The following is a 10907-nucleotide window of genomic DNA, read 5'->3' on the forward strand; positions in this document are numbered from 1 at the left end:
TGCAACTTTACCAAACCCATATTTGCAATTTTGGGGGTAGATTTTTATCAAATAAGATGCCTATGTTATCTGTAAGCAAAACCGCTTTCAACTTTCCTTTCCTATCTGCAGCCGCTTCTCCTAGATTGCCCAAGTGAGCCGCCGCATAGGAGAAATGCGAGAGGGGGGCCTGGAGACAGGGCTATCCCAAGCCCCCTCTAGTTCTCAGCAGGGCAGAGGGCTTGCTTGGACCTTCTGGAGGAGCTGAGTTCCCACTGCTGAGAGCTGCTGTGTTCCCCCTTAAGTCAGGAGTGAATGCTTGCTAATGCCATTCCTGTACTTAATGAGATGATCATGTCAGCTGGGCCTGGTGGTGGTTTGTAATCCCAACACTCAAGAGGTGGAGGCAGGAGGGTCAGACATTTGAAGCTAACCTAGGCTACATGGTTAGTGCTGGCTTGTAGTGCTGAGCTACAAGAGATTCTGTCTCAAACAACCAAAGGACAGAAAAGATCATCTTGTGTTTGTCCTTGTTGAGTTCCTCATACGATGGGTCACTTTGATTTTCCAGTGTTACAGTAACTGTTCATTAGTTCCTGAAATGAACCACAGTTGATTACCATGCATTATCCTTTTTATGGAGAGCTGGATTCTGCGCTCCAAAAAATTTTTTTTAGTTTTATTTGTGTGTGTGTGTGTGTGTGTGTGTGTGTGTGTGTGTGTGTGTGTGTGTGCGTGTGCCTGTGCCTGTGCCTGTGCCTGTGCCTGTGTGTTGGGTTGGTCCACACTGTTGGTTTCTTATAATGACATTGATTTTATATAGGATAATCTGATCTCGTGCAGTTGGGAGGTACTCTCTCCTCTTTATTCTTTTAATAATGTCTATAATGGCTATTATCGCTTCTTTAAATATTTGGTCAGATCTTCTGGTGAAGCCATGTGCCTGGGAGGTTTGGGTGGCAAGGCTTGAGTTGTTTTCTGGACTGTGAGCACACTCCCAGGGCCCTACTTCTTGATAGCTCTGGCATTTTGAGTTTTTCAAGAAATGTGTCCATTTAGTTAACTTGTCAGTTTTATTAATATAAACTTGTTCAAAATAGTTCCTTAGAGGCTGTAATGGTGCCACCTCCCTCTTTCCTGATGGTGACAATTTCTAGGTCCCTCACCTCCCACTCCATCACAATGGCCAAAGGTTGATCAGTTTGTACTGATTCTCTAAGAACCACATTTGGGGTTTCTTGATTTTTCTCATTGCTTTTTTGTTTTTGACACCCCCTCCCCCCCAGCTTCCACTTCCCGGCTGGACCATTTCCCTCCTCCCGCTTCCTTTGGTCTGGCTGTTTTTCTTTTTCTGTGTTCTGAGATGTGAGCGCTGAGATCCCCGGGTCAAGCCCTTTCTCAGTTTCTCACACAGGCCTTGGGGCGACAAGCGTTTCCCCTGAGTGCCTCCTGAGTGGCGTTTCTTAGCCCTCAGCGCTGGGTGTTCATTTTCATCCTGTTGAGAACACTCCCCAATTTCCTTGTTGAGTTTTTTCTTGTTTAAAAGTATGTTATTGAGTTTCCAAATACTTGGGGATTTTCCAAGGATCTTTCTGTTATTGATTTATAATTTAATTCCATTATGGTCAAAGCACATACTTTATAGGGCTTGAATCCTTCTCAACCTATTAAGGCTGATGTAAAGGCCCAGAATTCAGGCCAGTGTGGGTGAGTATTTTCTACACACTGGGAAGAGCATGCCTCAGAGGGGATGCCCTGCCACTGTCAATCAAGCCACCTTAGGTGATTGTATGGTCAGGTCCACCCCAGGCTTGCTGATTTTCTGCTTACTTGTGCTGTTAATTATTGGGAGACAGCCGTTAAAGTGTTAGACCACCAGCCGGTGTTTCTCACCCCTGTCTTTCTCTGAAACAATGTCTCACTATATAATCCAAGTTGGCCTCACACTCCCAATCCTCCTGCCTCAGCCTCTCCAGTGCTGGGATGGTCATGGCACACTGGGCACATTGCAGCCTGGCTCAGCTGGGGATTCCTTTATTCTTCCTTTCAATTCTCTGAGTTTCTGCTGGCATCATTTGAAACTTTGTTATTTCTTTTAAACCATTTGTGTCTACATTTAAAGCATTGGGGGCACAGGGGTAGGGGGTGGGGAGCGAGGGGGTGAGGAGGTGGGGAGTGAGGGGTGGGAGGATTTTTTTTTTATCCAGTTTGACAAGCTTGATTTCTCTCCCTTCCTGCCTTTCTTTGCCAGTATGAAACAGATTTGGATCTATCAAAAAAAAAACATTTTTATTTTCTTTTAAATTTATTTTTATTTTGCATGTGTGAGTGTGTTCCTGGACGTATGTTTGTTCACCAGGGGAGCACAGTGTCCCCAGAAGGCAGAAGAAGGCATTGGCTCCTCTGGGACTAGAGTTACTGATGGTTGTTGCTGCCATGTGGCTCCTGGGAATCAAACGTAGATCTTCTGAAAAAGCAGCAAGTACTTTTAACCTCGGAGCCGTCTCTCTAGTTTCTGAAAAGGCACTCTTAACCATGATTTTAAGCACAAGGGTTAAAGTAAAGAAAAAAAGAAGAAAGGGAAACGCACCCAGGAGTATGAGTATGGGCTGTTCTGAGACAAAGTAACTCTTTTGTTTGTCACGTGTAGTCCAGGGATGGCAGCTGTGCACCATACCGGAATTTATGTGATCTGGGGACTGACCCCAGGGCTTCATGTTCGCCAGGCAAATGCTCTGCAGTTGGAGCTACATCCCGGCCTCAGTTTGCAGTCTGCTTCTTACCTGGGATCTTTAGACCAGTCGCTTGGCTTTGCTTGGCTTTGTGTTTTGGATGCTGGAGATGGAAGTTAGGGCCTTGTGCGTGCTAAGCACACGTTCTATGCGAGCGACCCTCCCCGACCATTTGCTCGGGACCCTTTTCAGCCCGCTGCCTTCATAGCTGCTTGTTTTATCCCACAGTTCCCTACCAACCAACCCCCAACACCGCTTTGCATTGACTTGAACTTATATTCATCTCTTCCTCCCGTTTTTTTTTCTTTTTTCTTTTTTTTTTTTCCAATCAGGATCTTACAGCTGTGCTCCCTGCAGTCAGTCTTAGTGGGTACCTTGGGGTCTCATTCAGCTTCACCCCATTTGCTTTGGCCTGGTGACCCCTGCCCCTTTCCTGCTTTGTTTCTGCTTGATGGGTTTTATGGGACCCCGGACATCCTGAGTTTTGCCTCAGCAAGTGCCTAATATCTTTACATTTCTATAAATATTTTTGAGCTTTGTAGTTGATGGACTGCATGCCCAGCACACACAAAGCCCTGGGTTTGATCTCTAGCACTGTAGAAACTGAATAAGCAGGCTGTAACCCTATCTCAAAACATACACACAGAGGCGGGGGATGGTTGGGGGCGGCTTGGGAGTTGGATCCTTCAGGTCTTGTTTTTATGATTTCTCACAGGCAGGTCTGGAAGAATGTTCAGCTCCGGGCCAAAGGTCCCTAAGACTTGGGCAAGGTTTCCCAGACCCGAGACCTGTGAGCCTGCAGCCCTCTGCCCTGGCTGGTGGGAACAGGCTCCATTCCTGGGCCTGGGAAGCGGCAGTGCTCAGAGGATTGTTTCCCAGGCTCATGTTGGCTCCAGCCATGCTTGCTGTGCAACTGACGAGTGCCTGCAGGACCCCAGGTCTTCCCACTGCGCGGCACGGCCCTGCCCCCACTCCCCCACAGCCTGTCTCTTGAACTCCAGTTACCTCAGTCCCTCGGACCCTGGGCTCAGCTCTTTCACTCAAGTATCCTGAGGCTCCACCTTGCTCCCTTCCTGCCTGAGGCCTGGGAATTCTCTCAGGGAAGAGAGCTGGGCAGTGAGAGGCCCCTAGACGTTTCCGTTGCACGGGGGTCATTGTCTTTGCCAGCTGATGTGCGGCGCCCTAGACACCATTGTTCCATGGCTTTGTGTCTGTTTTGTTTTGTTCTGGTGTTTTGTTGGCTGCTGCAGGCAGCAGGGTAAATCCGGTCTCTATTACTCCATTTTAGCCAGGAGTGGAAATATGCCTTTTCATTTTGATGGATAATGTTTTGACATATAGCAATTTAAAGTTTCCCAGCACTTGGGCAGTGGGGGCACAAGGATCAGAGGTTCAAAGTCATGTTGAGCAACATAATGAGTTTAAGACCAGCCTGGGCTACATAGTGAGTTCAAGGCCAGCCTGGGCTACATGAGACTCTGTTTCAAAAACATTAACTAAAGAGGTAGAATTTACTAACCTCCATTTCCTCCACAATTCTGTTTTTTTTTTTATAAGCTGGGGAAAATGTTTTTCAACCTCAACAAAACAAAACAAAACAACACATAGACACACACACACACACACACACACACAAAACCAGATTTTACTGTCTTTCTGAATTTTTGTTTTGTTCTTAAATACTACTTTATTCTTTGAACATTTCACACATATTTTCAATGTATCTTGATCACACCCACCCTGATTTTATTTTTAACAATCTTTCTTTTGCTGAACTTCCTAATTCCCTTTAGTTATTGGCATAGAGCAAAAACCTCGTTCTCTTTTTTTCTTCCTAAATTCCTATTTTATTTTCCCCCACCTTCTCTGTTAGATACACCCCCTTCTCAACCGGGCTGCCCCACACCCCCTCCCCAAACTTTCCTGTGCTCACAGTTTCATGCTGATAAACACTGTGGGAAAAGGAGGAACACTGCAGTCTAGGAAGGCAGAGGGCACGGAAGGCATGGTCAGGGGCTCCCGCTGAGCTTGTCACTTGGCAGCTGGGTGGTCTGGGGGCTTTGTGGGGACGGGCCTGAGCTTCTGTGTGTTACCCTGGGAATCCAAAGGATGGTGGGGTCCACTTCCTTTGCTGTGAGGGTCACGGGAGACAAAGACCGAGGATGCTTTGTGCAATCGCCGCAGGCAGGGCACACACCTTAGGAGTCTGGACCCGGTGCTTTCTCCGCTGCCTCTGCATCTGTCTTCTGCACTGAGTCTTAGATGTGTTACTCCAAAGGCTGCCTCATCCCTGCTTCAGCCTTTACTCTCAAGAAAACCTTATTCGAATTTTGGTGGGTCCTAAACGCTAGAGCACTAACCTGCCATCCCAGCCCTTGGAAAGTGGAGGCAGGTTTGGCTACATAATGCCAAACTTGGCTACATAAGGAGTTCAAGGCCAGCTTAGACTACATGAGCTGTCTCAACAAACAGACAAGCAAACAGAAAATAATTTCGGTTAAAAAATCTGGTAAACCATACAGGATGCACTAATTTTGAAAAAAAAAAAAAAAAAAGATTATTTTAAGAGTCAAGCTTTCTGTGCAAAAGCATGTTTTGTTTTGTTTTGTTTTTCTGTTATTTAATCTTTTCCTCAAGTTTCATTTTTAACACGTTTTAGTAGTTTGAAATTTTCTTTCTGTAGACCAGGACAGTTCTCAGGAGGATAGTGTCTAAATACTTTTATGCCTTTGGTTTCGGCTGTTGTTTTTATGATTTTTTTTTTAAATGGAAACTCTCCCCCCCTTCTGTATCTTCTGGCTGGTTTCTGGTGGAAAATAATAAAATATATTGATTTACAATACACACTTTGCATCTGACTGCTCCCTGAACCCCTCATTCATCCTGAGAACTCTTCCGCCGACTCTCTGGGGGCCGCAAGAATGTGGTATTTTGGTCTCCTCCTTTCCAGAAGTTATACATCTTATTTCCGTTGAACATCTTTTCGCATTGTCTCGGGTTTTCAGACCCGGCTAGAGCAGTAATGGCAAAAGCAGGCATCCGTGCGTGGTTCCTGCCTGAGCTGGGGGCTTGGGGCTTCACTGGCCGGACAGACAAAGATAGCGTTTATTTATGGCTTTCCCTAGTTACTGCAGGTTTTGTTCTGTTTGCTTGTGAATATAAAGATAGAGTTTTTGCGATGTCCTTCCCTCCATAGAAAGTAGTTATTGAACTGTTTAACCGTTAAGATGTACAGAAGGCATAATTAAAACAGGAAAAGCCTCCACCCGCCTGTCCAGTGCAGGCGCAAGACAAGGAACGTGAGGAATGCACCCCTAGGCTCTGTGTGGCCCCTTAGCCCGCATGTCCCCTCCCCTGCAGGGCTCCAGGGACCCTTCATCTGAATTCCACCGTGCTCTGCAAGTCCAAGCACATAGGATACATTTTTTAGTTTAGTTTAAGTTTTGTTTTTTGAGTTTCTGGGACTCAAACCCAAGGGCTTGTGCATAATGAAGCAAGGGCGCTCTCACTGACCCACACGCAGCCCAATCTACCTCTTAAATAAAAAAAATGGTTATAATGTCTTGCTGCATTCCCCTTTTGCATTTGGCCCTTGATGGGAGGGTGTTCAGAATTCTTTCTTTCTTCTTCTCCCTGTGCCCACCCCGCCCAACCTTTGGGTTTCTGAGGGTCTTGCTGTGTAGCCCAGGCTGGTCTTGAATTTACAGTGTTACTCAAACTAGTCCCAAATTTGGGATTCTCTAGACTCTCCCTCCCAAGTGCTAGGACTCCGTACATGTCCTACCTGCTGCCACACTCAACCCAGACTTCTGATTTGGTACAATTGCTTTCTTAGCACTGCTCTGGGTTTTCTGTGGATAATAAATACTACTTATTTTGGCAAGATTCTCTGCTTAGCCCCGCTTCATCCAGGTCCCTGATCTTCTCCCTGAGCCCATCCCTAGACATTAACAAAGAATCCTGTTAGTCAAGTCTGCAAGCTCTCCATCCTGACACCTGAGCACCCCCTGGTGTCTGGTCAGGGTGCTCCTCATCCCAGGCACCTCCTCTTGTACCTTTCGTTAGTCACAATTCACTTTGCTCCAAGGTTCTGAGTCCCCTGCCCACACCCCATGGGGCTAAGCCTGTCTCTACCCACTGTATGGACCCAATGGGTCCCTGTGGCTACCAGTATAGTCTTTGTGGTGTACTTCCCTGCTGCCAGTGTCCCAGACTTCCTCTTTAACTGAGGGCTGGAACACAGGACCAGTAAGTAGCCCTAGTCCCTTGAATGTCTTTCAATGGGAGGCTTTATTTTTATGCTTTTTCCAGGACGGTGCTGTGTGTCTTTTGTTGGGTTTATTCTTATCCTGTGCTTGAAATTTTTTCAATTTGGAGGTTGACAAGATGGCTCACTGGACAGAAATGCTTGCCATGTGAGCCCAACAACCTAAGATTCCATGGAAGAAAGAGGGAACCAACTTCTAAAAATTGTTCTCTGACCTTTACATGCATAGCATGGCAGGCTCACATGCACACACTACATGCACAAATAATAAAAAAAAATTTCCATTTTGAATGCTATACTTTTCTTTGGGAGGGAAGGAAGAGACAAGGCTCACTATGCAGTCCAACCTGACCACGTGATCCTCCTGCCTCAGCCTCCTCAGCTGCTGGGATTCTCAGAGCATACCACCACAGCTGGCTCCGGACAGCATCTTCAAGTCATCAGATCTCAGCTCTGCTCTGATCCTAGGGGAGCCTCCAGTACTCCATCTTGCTCACTTCTGACAGCTCAGAACCCTTGGTTCAGCTGTTCATAATGATAACAGAGTTTCTCTTTGCCGACAAATCCCTCTTCAAAACATTCCTTTATCTTGTCTCAAGCTCCGACTAGGACATCTGGTCTGTTTGAAGTACAAGCTGGCGTTCTTGCTCTTTTGCCTTAATTTTTTTTTTTTATTGTTTGTTTGTTTTTTGAGACAGAGTCTCATGTAGTCTAGGCTGATCTCAAACTCTTAATTAAATGAAGATAACCTTGAGCTTCTGATCCTCCTGCCCCTACCCCTCAAGTGTTGGGATGGAACCCAGGATTTTATGTGTGCTGGGCAAGCATTCTGCCAACCTAGCCACAGCCCAGCCTTGCTTTCCTTTTTTTCATTTTTTGAGATAGTCTCTTGCTTTCTAGCCAAGGCCAGACTGGAACTTGCTACGTATGTAGTCTAGGTTTGTCTTGAACTCACAAAATCCTCCTGTTTCAGCCTCCTAAATATGGGGTTGCAAATATGAGTCACCATGCCCAGTTCTTACCTTTTTTTTTGTATCTTTGAGACATGGTCTCTCTGTAACCCAGAATCATTGGCCTCCAACTCTCAGCAATCCTCCTCCCCACTCTCCCAAGTGCTGGGGTCACAGATGTGTGTCACCATGCTAGGCTCTTGCTTGGTTCTTTATCATAAAGAGAATGTTTCAGCCATTCACTTCCCAGAGTGAAGCTTCTCTGTAGGCTTTTGGAAGATGGCCTCCTTAACTTGACTACTGGAACCATCATTATTTTTGGTTTTATTGTTGTGAGCAAGGCTTTCATGGTGTAGCCCTGACTAGCCTGGAACTGTATATGTAGACCAGGCTGGCTTCAAATTCCCTGAGATATGCCTGCCTCTGCCTCCCAAGTGCTGGGATTAAAGGCAAGTGCCACTATGCCCGGCTTTCCAGAACCATGGTGTGTTCTGTGCTTTTTTAAAAGAGCTTTTGACTTTTGCAGCACCAGGGGCCTCCCGCATGCTAAGCAAATGCTCGACCTCGGTGCTGCCTGCCAGTCCTCAGCATATTGTTGGTGCTTTTACACCCTTTTTATGTGTTGTAAATTCAAATCCCACTGTTCTGGTTTCTGATGTGAAGCCATCATTGTTTTTTAAAAGTGCAGGTCGATGTTGGGGGACATGGTTTAGCCATGGTGTCAGCACCTTTCGAAAGACTTGTTTATTCAACGTTTGCTCTTTACCTTAGCCCTGTTTGCATGTCTTATTTCCCCTGGGGACTGGGCTGTTTTCTCCGGTTTTCAGACAGATTGCTGCAATGTGTTTGTGACATTCTTGTAGGGCAATCACGTCCGGGCCATCTCTGCAGTTACAGCCCCCTCTCATTATCTTCCCGCTTCTCATTATCTGTATCTGTCCCCTCTGGCCACTGAACTTTTCATCTGATAGCAGCAGTTGACGCAACTCACCTGTCTATCTCACAGACCAGGTTTTTGCCTCTGTGACCCTCTCCATACAAGTACCTACTTATTAACTTCTGTTTATCATGGTGTCCTGGCTTCTCTGTTTTTCATTTAATTCTTGGCTGCTCTGTCAATTTCTCAAGTCGTACGTGTAACTCATGTAACCTAACCGACATGGAGGCTGTGTTCCCTTTTCTAATGTAAGCAAAGGGCCCCATGGTTTCCCCTGGTGTCCCTCCTGTTCCCCAGCACCAAGATCCATTATCCTTCAATCCAAAGTGCTTCCTGCTGTCCTCTAAGACTTCATCTTGGGTTCAGAGCTATTCAGTTCCTTTCCGAGACATGCTGAAAGAGTTCCCTCCTTGCTGAGCTGGAGCGTCTCTGTTCTGCCTCTGCTGGAGTGTGCTTTGGATCCCAGGCTGAGGTCAGTCAGCCTTTGTGAGATTCATGTGCATTCCCCGCCAGTGGAAACAGCGCAACAGCCTCTTGGTTCCCATCTCACACACCTTCTCCCAACCCGCTTTTTTGATCCTTCATCTACCATTACTGTGAGTGGAATGCTCAGAACCAGGACTTACTGAGGCTCCGAGTTCCCCATTCGGTTCTGAACCTCTGAACCACAGCCAGCTTCTGGTACATGGGGCTGTTTTGCCCAGGGTAGTGGCCCATTCTGTCCCCAGCTTAGCCATCTGTTCAGGCAGTTCTGGGCTGTTTCAGCTGCCTTTCAGAACAAGGCAAAGAGATGAGATTGGTTTCTGGACCCATAGGGCCCAACACTCTTTGTATTAATTTTTCCAACTATGCACTTCTGGGAAAAAATTGTAACAAAGTACCTGGTCACACTAGATGAATTTAAACCTACACATATAGGAGAGTGGCTGTGTAGGGTGTGTAGGAAGGGATGAGGACTTGCGGGCCAGGGTGTCTGTTGAGGTGTACCCACACACAATGGGAGGCTATATCTGTGAAGGCCATTGGTATGTGCGTGTGTGGAGTTTTGAACTATGTTGATGTATGTGCACACAGGGTGTGGACAAAGACCCTCTGCTTGGCCACACTTCACCCAGGCTCCTGTGCCCCACCCTGCCCCTGAACTTCCTCATACAAAAGAAGGAATCTTGCTAAGTCAGGTCAGCAAGCCCCTATCCTGACACTCTAGCATCCCATGTGTTTTTAGGGTGCTCCCTATATGTTGAGATCAAGTTGTGTCCTGCCATAAGTGACTCTGTATTGTTCAAAACTGGTTTTTGGTTTTGTTGTTGTTTACTTTTTTTTTTTTTTTTTTTTTTGGTTTTTTGAGACAAGGTTTCTCTGTGTAACAGAGTCCTAGCTGGTCTTGAACTCACAGAGATCTTCTTGCCTCTTCCTCCAGAGAGCTGGGATTAAAAGTGTGAGCCATCACACTCAGCTTTTTTTTTTTTTTTTTCTTCAGGCTGTGGTTGTCCTGAGAGACTCCATTTTATAAGCAGCTTTTGACTCCATTTTGAAGATGGAGGGTGACTATGTGTCTAGGGACACAGGAATGATACTATCTGTCCAGCACCACACAGGAAGTACCCATTAATAAATACCTATTTCTGGGAGTAGAAAGGGTGCTATCCTAAAATTTTATCAGAGTGAATTGAGACTGTAGGGGCATATGGACATATTAAATTTCCTAGAGAAACCAGACCCAAGAACTCACCAGATATACCAGACCAAGAAATAGGTAGAAATCCCTCATCTAGACTTCATAAAGAGGCAGAGACCTAGTACAGGGATGGATAATAATGCCCGCTCCCTGCCCTGAACAGTGTGCATGTGTGTTGTGAAGAGCGGACAGTCTGAGAACATCTAGCTGTCCCAGGGTTTCTGCTCAGTTTGGTGCCCACTGTTGATGTGGCTTGTTCACCCGCCATCCTCCTGTTTCCTTGCTTGGAGCTGCCATTCATCTGTTTACACGTTGGTTCATCTGGACCCCCCCTGCTGTTCACTTCACTCCTGCAGCTCAGCTC

The sequence above is a fragment of the Peromyscus leucopus genome, chromosome 1, assembly GCF_004664715.2.
Source record: "Peromyscus leucopus breed LL Stock chromosome 1, UCI_PerLeu_2.1, whole genome shotgun sequence".
Taxonomy (NCBI): Eukaryota; Metazoa; Chordata; class Mammalia; order Rodentia; family Cricetidae; genus Peromyscus; species Peromyscus leucopus.